At 44.5% G+C, this 11,797-nt stretch overlaps 1 protein-coding gene across 4 annotated transcripts in view; it reads right to left on the reverse strand.

The window, feature by feature from the left end:
* Positions 1–4,684, reverse strand: part of Syn3 (synapsin III) — a 437,574-nt gene extending 432,890 nt beyond the window's left edge. For 3 of the 4 annotated variants that reach the window (XM_021173742.2, XM_029482727.1, XM_029482728.1), the window contains exon 1: positions 4,592–4,672. The gene's annotated coding sequence lies outside the window, so the exon portion shown is untranslated. Of the gene's footprint in view, positions 1–4,591 lie in introns of all 4 variants that reach the window. The other variant, XM_021173743.1, reaches the window with a different exon arrangement.
* Between the last annotated feature and the right edge of the window lie 7,113 nt (positions 4,685–11,797).

An 11,797-nucleotide genomic window follows, 5' to 3' on the forward strand; every position in this document is an offset into this window, starting at 1 on the left:
TGTGTGTGTGTGTGTGTGTGTGTGTGTGTGTGTATCTGCAGGCATATTTGCACACTTACTCAGGACTGCATGTACATAGGCTATGGATAGAGGGTGTAATGGCTTTCGCTATCTTTTGAGACAGACTCTTTCTCCAAGTCTGGAGTCACTGCTTCTGATCGGCTGCCCCGCCAGGAAGGTCCTGCTCTCTCCTGCTAATGCAGTGTTATAGGTGCACGCCACCACACTCAGCCTATTTACAAGGGTGAAGAAGATCGGACCTCAGCTCCTCATTCTGGGGCAGCAAGCACTTTACCCACAAAGCTTTCTCTCCAGCCCTGTGTCTGCCTTCTTTTATTTATATTTTTTGCAGTGCTGACAATGTCCATATATACCGTAGCATGTATTATAATTACTTTGATTATTTTCTGACTAACAGTTCATTGTGTCCATATGGCACACTTCATTCATCCATTCACCCTGTGATAGAGATTTTTCATCAAGCCAATCCTAAACCATAAGCCTAACAGTCACGGCATTTCTTTTTTCTATATATCTCCAATCAACTATAGCAGCAAATCCTATCCATTATATGTCAAGATATAGTTCAAATCCTTCTGCTCTTTCCCTCTGCTTACATAAGACGCCCATATCTCAGTAACCCCCTAACTTCTAGTTGGTGTCAAGACTTCATTATTTAATATAGATGTAGCTATTGGCATACTTTGAAAACTTAAGCTAGATCATACATTCATTTAACTATAGTTCCTCGGCCTCTTTCTTTACAGAGCTCGCCTCTTGGAGGCAAGGTCAAAAAAAAAAATCAACAAACACATAACATTATATTATATCAGGTCATTACTTGGGTTAAAATATTTCACTAGCTTCGTTGCGCTTTGAGTAAATCTGTACTCAGTATGCCTCCAAGGCCAAGCAACTTCAAATGCATCTCAACCAGCTTGAAGCAACCCTTGAGTGATGTTTCCGCTACAGTGAGCTGTATTCCTCCTCTGCCTCATGGTCCACGGGCAAGCTGTCCTTTCTGCTTCCTGATCGTAGCTTTGCTGAGTATCATGTATCAACATAAGTATCACGCACAGACACAGAGACATGAGTTGGGAAGGAGGGAAGGAGGGAAGGAGGGGGGAGAGAGAGAGCGAGAGAGCAAGAGAGAGAGTTAGTGTATATGTGTGTGTGTGTGTGTGTGTGTGTGTGTGAGAGAGAGAGAGAGAGAGAGAGAGAGAGAGAGAGAGAGAGAGAGACCTTCCCTGATAATCCTGTGAAACAACTCTACCATTCATTTCATCCTCCCAGATATGCGGATGTACATGCTGGGATGGAGGCATAGCTCAGGGTAGGTGATGTATCTAGCATGGAAGGATTTCTGGGTTCAGTCTCCATACCTCAACCATCCATACATGCGTGCAATGAAGAAGGATGCACTTAACACGGTTGGACCGCAGGGATGAAGCAGCTTTGCATTGCCTGGAGACTGTGGTGTAGTGAGGAGGAGCAATAAAGGGAAGGGAATAAAATTAAAAAGTGCTGTAAAGGGAGAAGGAAAGGGAAGGAAGGTGTCCACTTCCAACAGGGTAGTCTTTCCAAGAAGGCTGCATTGAACTAGAGTCACTCAGGGGAGATCAAAAAAACAAAAAACAAAACCCTTTCTCTCCTAGATGCCATACAAAGCAACGGCCCATCCTTCAATATTTTCTTTTAAAGTCCACAATGCTCACCACACCACTCTACCTCCCTTAGCAGACAGACCTGTATCTCCCTGCGTGGCACAGCCTCCCAAACAGATTGATTGGATTACCAAGTGGTTGGATTAATGAGTGATTCATCAATAAGAGCATCTTTTAAAGTGTAACAAGTGACATGCTGTGACGGGTGCTGTCACTCACTTTCCTAGGGACTCCATTAGGCTTGAAAACACTGAGATGACTACCAACTGAGAATAAAAGTGTTTTCTTTATTAAAAATGGAGAATAACACGGCATACTGTGGGGCAACTGGGAGAGGGCACACATACCTAGCAAGCACTCAGTAGGAGTCTCTAGTCACTGGGGTTATTAGTAAAGGTGTCTCACAGTAAAAAGTCTCTGAGCTCAGCATGTACTTTCAGAGGCAGTAAAGAAATTCAAAAGCCAGGGAAACATTCTAAGTGACCAGTCCAAACCATCCTCATTTTCTTCCCAATGTCATTCAGTGACACAGAGAATCAATGGCGTAGAAAAGTATCCACATCCTCCCCACAAGACCAAGGTGCATGTTGCCTCCTAATGTCCAGCAGCCAGGAGTTCTGACTGCTTATAGCTCATATATGTGTCTCTATTTAGAAACTGTTTGGCTGACGGGACACCTTAAGTTGAACCCCTCGGTGGGCACACCATACTTACTGGCTGGTTAGTGGGGCTTTGGAAAGCCTCAGAGGATAGCCTGAATCCGCTTTTCCCCTCTGTCATGGACCAGTGTCTACCTGAGCCTGGTCCCACTACCCCCACTGTGTATTCACTTGAACAGTAGAGCAACTTCTTTTAAGGACCCCTCTACTCAGAATCTACTGGTACACAGAAATGCACCAGTTCTGTGTTCATTCCAGCTGCCGTGCTAAAATATCACAAAGCAACTTGGGTAAGAAAGGGTTTATTTTAATTTACAAGTTCAGGCTACAGACCATATTTTGGGGGTACGTCAAGCTAGCAGGAACTTGTGGGAGCTGATCATAGCCACAAGCAAGGCAGAGAAAGAATAAACACATGCCTACTGTCCAACGTCCTTCCTCCATACTTACACCATCCAGGACTCACTATCAGAGAGGAGCATGGCTCACCATGAGCTAGGACTTCCCATGAATCAACTGACAAATAAAGGCATTGTCTGACAGATGTACGTACAGGCCAGTCTCATCTAGACATCAATCCCTCATCGAGATGTTATTCCTTGGGCATTCCAGGTTAAGGCAAATTAACAATTTAAAAGTCACTAGCTTAGCATCTCTGACCTTTTAAACAAGGAACCTTGCTTATGACAACTAGGCAAAATAATCTCCTCTCTCTCTCTCTCTCTCTCTCACACACACACACACACACACATACACACACACACACACACACACAGAGAGAGAGAGAGAGAGAGAGAGAGAGCGCCACAAGGTCAATAATGTCTTTAAGGCAAATAGATGAAGTGGCTTTCTGGTCTCACTTCCTAGGAGCCTTTTTTTATTGCTGCTATACCATTCTCTATATGGCAACCCAAAAAGCAGACCTTTGGCCCTGGAAGATAGAAAGGTAAGCCCAGGTAAGGCAGAAGTTCTCACACAGGGACCAGGCATCAGAAAGTGAGCACAGGTGCTCTATTCAACTCCCCAAGGGCTATCCCCGATGACAAGATAGAGGCCACAGCTTCCAATACAATGACATGAAAGTTCAGGAGCAAGCATCACATGACAGCATCTCCCTGCCTGAATTCATGCCCAGAAGCCAGGGTTACAGAGCCCCTGTCAGATAGTCAGCCTTAAGGGGCCAGAGTCTTTGCAGCCAAGTTGCCTGAAAACCAGCTTTTCACAACTTACTAGCTTGAAGATGCCAGCTCCCGTCACTGTCCACCAAGCTAGCAGAGTGGCTGTGGGATCAGCTGGAATTCTTTCCCAGCCTCCCGTGTCCTAGGAATAACTTGTCAGGCTGCATGCATCTCTAGATTGTGTACATTTTTGGCTAGCCCCTTCTACCTTGCAGTTTAGGTCCCACCTGCAAGTCCTGGTCCTACTGTGAAATCTGCTGTTTGATTAGCTGCGATTCTGACTTCTTCACTTCTTTCGTCTGCACCTGGGGAAAATCTACCTGAAATTCTTCCTGTCTCTGATGCCCCTGCCTCCACAGCTCTCAGGCTGGCAAACCCTCCAGTCTCTGTATGTCTTCCAGGCTGCATCACGACCCACCCACCTCTTGCTGTCTGCACTACACCACACTGCAATCCCTCCTATCCTATCATCCCTGGTAGGCCTCAGCAACTCCTGAGATTCCTTTTAGGCCGCTAGAGCTGAGAGCATAGTGTCTGGCTTACAGCCAAGTAAGTCATGAATAAATAACCAGGGCGCTCCAGCAGTGTTAGTCTTAGCCTGGCCAGGAAAACCCTCCAAGGTTTTTTCCTTCGTCTCAGGATATCTGGAAATAGAAGACTGCGCAACAGATCTGAGCCCCAGACCCAAGGCAACAGGTCCTGAGGGACCTGCCTAGAGCAGGTGCTGGGATCCAGTGCAGAGCACCAGTATCTGCTGTGGTCTCAGCTTCCCAGAGGAAGCTCTTTTCCGGGACAGGTCTGGATGTTGGGTTGAATACCTCAGTAGTCATAGCTTTGAGGGCCCCAGGGTTCTGGTACTCTGTAGGGACCAGTGCTAGGGACCGGCAGCAGCAACCTGGGACCGGAGGGTGGCACTCCGGGCTCACGGAGCACCTGCATCCCGCCAACATGCAGCATCAACATTCGGCTAACAAAAGAGAGAGAGCTTATGGGGAAGTAGCACTGCCCGAGGACGCACCAACAGCTCGGATTCGGGGTGAGTGCTCCCTAAGGCCAGAAAACCCACCTACTCCACTTTGCCTTGGCTTACCGACAGTGCCAGCTACGGTGGCCCGTGTGTACCTCGGACTGGCGCCGCCAATTACAGGATCTGCGGGAGCGCTGCAGCTTGAGAGCTCTGCCTCTGCTCTGCACAGTACGTGAGCGCCTCCTCTGGGCAGACTGGTCTCCCTACGCCGGAGAGCCCATTGGCTGGGCCAACAAGGGCCCTGAATCCAGGCCCGCCCCTCGAACCCCTCCTTTCTCAGTCTCTAGGCTTTCCCTCTCCAGCCAGGTAGGGAAAGTTGCTAGAACCAAGCAAGCTTTGCTGTTGCTGGCCTCAAGTGGCCAAGTGGACGATCTTTCTTCATCCCAGGAGGACTGAGATGCCCCTCAGGGAGTGTGAATAATGCAGTTCAGTATCCTAGGAAGCCAGCTTGGAGAAAGTCACCTGACTTCCCTGGGTCTTAGTAGGAGCTTCTGAGAGACCAGTGAGTCAGCTGTCAGCAAATGTCATAGGAGTACAAGCACAAGGAGCTAAGCTCTTACCCTGGCTGGGGATGGCATGAGAAGGAGTTGGTTACATACAAGTACACAAACAAAAGATAATGTCAGCTTGCTGTAAACTGATAGAGATGTGTAATGAGAACACAAAAGGGAAGTCAGGACTATGCCAGGCCTCTCTACAGAGGAGATTTGTGAGATGAGAATTAAGACTACAAGGTTAAAAGAAACTATAGATTGGAAAACAAGGCAATTGAAAAGCTTAACCAGCACAGAATGGGAGGATATTTGGCAGGTCCCTGTCTCTTGTGTCACTTCTATGCCTCAGGGTCCCACAGAAGTTCAAAGCAGGTCTCCTTTGAGGCTCTCTGTCCTCCAGTATTTGGTTTGATTTTAGAGACAGGGTTTCTCTGTGTAGCCCTGGCTGTCCTGGAACTCACTATGTAGACCAGGCTGGCCTCAAACTCAGAAATCCACCTGCCTCTGTCTCTTGAGTGCTGAGTTAAAAGGCACATGCCACCACATCCATTTCTAGCTGCAATATATAGACCTATAAATGTAGTTATTTAAAAAAAAACACACTACTGGTGTTAAAAGTGCACAGAAAAAGTACTTGGAAAAATGGAAGGGGAATTCTTGCCAGGACAAGAATTGTAAAGAACCCTCCGTTTCTAAGGAAGGAAGGAGTTGGGCAAAGGTTTAGAAGAGAAGCCAGGCACATTGCTGCACGAGTACTCGTGTTTAATTGCACTATATATAAGAAAAGGTGCAGATTCCATGCAGGGTCAGGGTTTGCTGAGCAGTGCTCAGTCTACATCATCAAGGGTTTTCCATGAACGGTATTCTTCCATCATGCCCTGGAGGTCAGTGCCACTTAGCATTTTTATTTCTGTGCATGAACCTTGAATAATGAAAGAGGCCTACAAACCGTAATCAGCCTCAGGAGAAGCAATCCCTTTGCCCCCACTGTTCTCCCCTGAAAGGTTTAACTTTGGAGAAACAGCAGGTGATTTCATAAATCTCTGGGTTTCGCCCTGAAGGTTGTACAAGGACTTGTGAGGTAGGAGATGCCAAGTCATTGCTTCTCAACCATTGTCAGCAGCAAACTGAGCGCCAGCTAAAGGATTGCTTTCTAGAAAATGTCATTTATTTTTACTTCCATAGATTTTAAAAATGAGAATTACTTGTTTTTAATTATGTGTATGTAGGCTTGTGAACATGAGTACAGGTTCCTGCAGAGATGCAGAGACCAGAGAAAGGGAGTTGCCTGGGGCAGGGGTTACACCTGGGTGCTTAGAACTGAACTCAGGCCCTCTGCAAGGGCAGTGCATCCTCTTAACCACTGAACCATATCTCCACTCCCTGTATCTCTCCATCATTTTGATGGTTAATTTTCACTGCGTGAAAGCCTGCCTATTCCCCAGGACAGAATCTTCCACAGTTTGTCCCATCTGCCATTCACCTCCAAACCTCAGGACAGAATGCTCACTCAACCAATAGTAACAAAAGAAGGAGATAGATTGTACAGGAGGCTGCTCAGGGTGACAATGACAGATGCAGCATTCTAAAGAGACTGGACCATGTAGTCCTGAATCACAGTGGCCAGACCCAGTGCTCCCATGATTGCTGCCTGTTTCTCAAGTTTCATCCTTCTGGCCACCCCTGTACCTCATCTTACCATTTTTCCTTGTGAATCTTCATCTCTGCATTCATCCACTTTCTTTCATTAGTCACCCGATCATTTCTGTTGTTTTGTACCAAGACCTTGATGGATGCAGGAAAGAAAGATTGCCTCAAACAACAGCAAATGAACAGTTTAGAACAGGGTTCTGTGTAAAGGCAAATGTCTACATGGTAACAGGTGTACACATTCCTTCATCACTTCATAAAAAAATCACACCCCGAAAGATGGTGATAGTAGTAGCATTTGAAGATGATATTTATACTTGAAAAGAACCTAAATATATGGTTCTTAGTGCATCTAAAAAGAGTGAGCTAGCTCTTTTCATAACAAACTGTTCTAGATACAAGCTCTCTACTGTAAGGTTTACAGCTTGCAATTATTTCACATTTCACATGCATAGCTTGTAGTTGACAGAGCTGTGGCTGGAGCCTGGCTTCTAATTCACTACAGCTCGGGATTTACTGGGTTATAGCTTGGCTCTGCTTGTCAGCAAGGGTAAAATTGTTCCGTTGTCATTGTCTACACATGGCAAGATGTTTAAGACGATTGCAAGGTTTTATTTTTCAGTATTTCTTTAAAAGATCTACATGATTCAAGAGGAATTATGGGATGGGGAAATGGATCAGTGAGTAGAGCGCTTGCTGTACCGGCATGAGGGGTTGGGTATCTGTATCCTCAGAACTCATGTAAAAATTCAGGTTCAGTAGCACATCTGCAATCACAGGGTTTCAAAGAAAAGATGAGCGGTAGAGGCAGGCAAAGCTCCAGAAACTAGCCCATGTGCAGCAGCACAAACCAAAGAGACCTTTTTCAAACAAGGTAGAAGGAGAAGATGAACCAGCACCCGAGGTTATCCTCTGAACCCCACATGTACTCCATAACATGCACACGGTAGTGTGTGTCCACACAGTCATATGCAATCAAAAAGTCAAATTGCTAAGATTGGAAAACAGTGAGGTTGGGGAGAAACATGGTCAGGATTCTGAGAGATTAGTGCTGCTTTAGCATTGGGAGGGATAAAGAAACAAGAAGCTTTGGTGCCTATTCAAGGATGATTAATGGTGCGAGAACTTTTCAACTCCATCTACTCCATTCATGTTACACCTGGAGAGATGGTTAGAATTTGTTTCACTTCTGAGCCCCAGTAAGATGAGGGTAGAGCAAAGAATCTCAGAGTGTATGTTCCTTTCTCTTGAATTTCAGAGTCAAGGCACAGCGATGCCATGCTTCAGTCTAGGGCTGAGGGAGATTCTGAGCTGAAGACTTTCTCCTAGGTTGTGTGTATTGTGGAGTATTTCTGCTGACACTTCGAAGAATTGCCATGGCAACCAGTAAAATAAGTTTCTGAGTTCTTGCAGTCTCCCTCAAAGGAGGCAGATGCCAGTGGGTGTTGCTCTGTCATTAAGGGTACATGGAAGTTTCAGATGCTCATGTCACTCTCAAGGTCTAATAAATTTCTCTCCAGGTCTCAGCCAGAAGCAGCTCCAGCTAGGTGAATAGGGGTGAGCCCAAAGCTGTGAGACAGGAGATGAAAACACTTTAACAGGGATTCATTCCCATGGTTGACTGCACATTCCAACCACCTTCCAGTTTAAAATGCAAGGTGCATGGATTCCTTAATTCCTTTCATCCAAACAAATAAGGTGACAAGCGTGGGGCCAGGATATCAGCAGGTAGATATTGTATCAGAGTCAGTCACTTTTCTGTCACTATGAAGAGACAACAAGACGAAGGCAACTTACAGAAGGAAGTGTTATTGGGGATAACAGTTCTATAGGATTAGAGTCCAGGGCCATCATGGTGGGGAGCATGACTGCAGGAAGGCAAACAGAGATGGTGCTGGAGCAGAAACTGAGGGCTTAAATCTTTTCTACAACTGGGAGGCAGCCAGAGGTAGCTGGGAGTGGTGTAGGCTTTCAGAACCACAAAAGCCCATCCACAGGGTTATACTGCCTCAAACAAGGCCACACCTCCTAATCCTTCCCATATAGTCCCACCAGTAGGTAACTGAGTATTCAAACATCTGAGATGGCAGGGGCCATTCTCATTCAATCTACCACAATCAGTATTATGTAAACAATGTTGATAATCCCTGAGCAAGAGAGTCCATTTCCATAGCATGCTGTCTTACTGTGTAGTCTTGGGCTAACATTCACCACTTCTCCAGGCTTCGGGTCCTTACCCTGTAAAATAATGTCATCGTGATGTATAATTAGCGTTGTCAGCTGACTACAACCCAGAATCATCCAAGAAGAGCCTGCCAATGAGGGATTGACTATTAGTTTTGCCGTAAGCATGACTTAATTGTATTGTTTTAATTAAATTGTGTAAGTAGATCCATCCCACTGAGGGTAGCAACATTCTCTAGGCTAGGGGTACTGAACGATGTGAGCACAAACAAGCAAATAAGCACCTGAGCATACACACATTCATTTATCTGCTCTTGATTGTGAATGAGACATGACCAAGCCCTTGCTGCTGAGACTTTGCTCAATAATGGGACTTTAACCTAAAATGGTTACTTAAAACAAACCCTCTCTCCCAAGTTTCTTTTTTTTCTTCTTTTTTCTTTTTTAAAGATTTATTTACTCAATATAAGTACACTGTAGCTGTCTTCAGACACACCAGAAGAGGGCACCAGATCTCATTACGGATGGTTGTGAACCACCATGTGGTTGCTGGGAATTGAACTCAGGACCTCTGGAAGAGCAGTCAGTGCTCTTAACCACTGAGCCATCTCTCCAGCACCCCCCCCCAAGTTTCTTTTTGCCAAGATATTTTACCATAGCAGCAGAGAATGCACTAGGACAGTCAGCCAACCCATTCCAGAATTGAGACTCTTAAAAGTGAAGTGCTTGGCAGAAAGAAGCAGGTTCTTAGTATTAGGTGTGTTTTAATTAGAACTACCCTGGAGTCAGAACCCTAGATGTACTTTTTATTGTGTTGAAATTATTCTGGCTTTCTACTCACACATTGAGTTTCCCAGGTTCTTTGGCACAGGGACACAGCAAAGAAACTACCTTGCCCATATGTTTTTGCCTTCCATCCTAAACCCCCCCATATATATATATATATATATATATATATATATATATATATATATATATATATGAGTCTACTTATGGTGGTCTCCATAGGGCTCACTATCATTTCAACCAAGCTTACTTGCCAGAGAAAAAGCCGGCATGAGTGAAAATGGATATTTCTTCCTCAGCTACACAGAGAAACAAAGGTTCAATGACATTAGGACAGCACTGGAACCATACCATCTTCATGGAATCTTTGTCCTGCTATTTTGCAGCTCTGCAACTTTGGGAAAGCTTAGGCATACCATAGCCACACAACAGGGGCACTAATAATGTCGATGTCCCGGATAGTTAGGTGTTTCTACCTACCATGCACATGTTAAGCATTCTGTAGCCATCTGATCAACAGATTTTCTCAGCTGCCCTGAGTGGTGGGCCTGGTCTTTATTCCCATATCTCAGTCTGTAGAAGGAGAAGCCTAAAGAGATATATGCACTATATAAGATCACACAGCTTTTGAGTAAACGACCAGACTCATAAGCACATCATTCCACATCCCGAACTATCATGCCCTCTGTCAGTTATGTTCTGGATCAACTCCCTGTAATGTATAGTCCCTCCCTCTCAGAGACCCACTGCCTGCCTGTATCCTGCCTCTAGATGGTGAGTCTGTTTTTTTTTTTTTTCACATCCTTTGATTCTTTCCTTCTCAGTTCAGACTAGCATTTTGCCTCTGTGATCCTGTGCTTTCTGTGTTTCTCTTCTGCATCTGGGCATTTCCACTTCACAGGAACCTTCTGTAGTCCTGGGATTTTTATCAAAGGAGTGTTACTCTCATGGGAGCTCACAGATCCTGTTGGAGGAATATAGGGCTTATGTTTTGGGTTAGGACTATGGACACCACTCAAATCCTTTTCTTTGAACACAAGCTTATGGTACTTTTGGCATGATTTTGAATACCCATCTGGTTTTGGGCATGTGGCATTATTTAATCAAGAAAATATTTTCTCTCATTTCCTCTTTGGTAAGGACACATTTGGCAGGAGAAACCCCCAAGAGACTACCAAGCACCAAGACCAATTTGAGCCCATGGCAACCTGGGAAATGCTTGCATCTCACAATCCATCTATATTTTCTCTAGGAATCTCATTATATAGCAGGTTCTAAGATGTGCTGGAGGTATGTGTATGCTGGAGGTAAACTCTTATATTATAACATTATTTTAAACCATCTCTATTCATAGTCCTGGGATTTTTATCAAAGGAATGTTACTTTCATGGGAGCTCACAGATCCTGTTGTAGGAATATAGGGCTTATGTTTTGGGTTAGGACTATGGGCACCACTCAAATTATTTTCATGATTGGTAGAATGTATGAATAAGCAATGGCATATCTATGCACGTGAAATACTACAGAGACTGAAAAGTATGTAGCTGATTTATATGTACTAATAAGAATTGGATCATCTTGCCGTGTGTATGGTAATTTTTTTTAAAGTGAAAGAAAGTGCTACAAATGGTTATTTTCAAGGGTAGCAAGGAGAAATTTACTATGTGTGTATTTGCATAGGTGGGTTTCAAAAGCCTTTAGCTTTATCCATTACACTTAAGTTGTCATGAGATTTTGTTAATTTTATTGATATAATTAAGGTGTAATTCATATAATCAAGGCTTCAAACTCTTGGATTTCTCTTAATTAAATATGACAGTGAAATATTTATAAGCATGAACCTGAAAATGATTTAAATATGGTGCAATGCAGAAGGAACACTAGGTTGAGAGGCCTCTGTTATCTTGGTTATCTTCGTGGATTCTCCATGGCTTCTGTATGAAATGAGGGATGTTCTGGCCATATATACAATTCCTTAAGACTTCCCTGAGGTGAGGTGGATCACCACCCACTGTAATGTGTGAGTGTGCGTGTGCATGTGCGTGTGTGTGTGTGTGTGGTGCGTGTGTGCATGTGTGTGTCTTGGTAGGAAGAAGCACCTGGGCAGGACATCTCTAACTTGTCATTTATCATCGGCACTAACACTTTCTGCCTG

This window comes from Mus caroli, chromosome 10 (genome assembly GCF_900094665.2).
Source record: "Mus caroli chromosome 10, CAROLI_EIJ_v1.1, whole genome shotgun sequence".
Taxonomy (NCBI): Eukaryota; Metazoa; Chordata; class Mammalia; order Rodentia; family Muridae; genus Mus; species Mus caroli.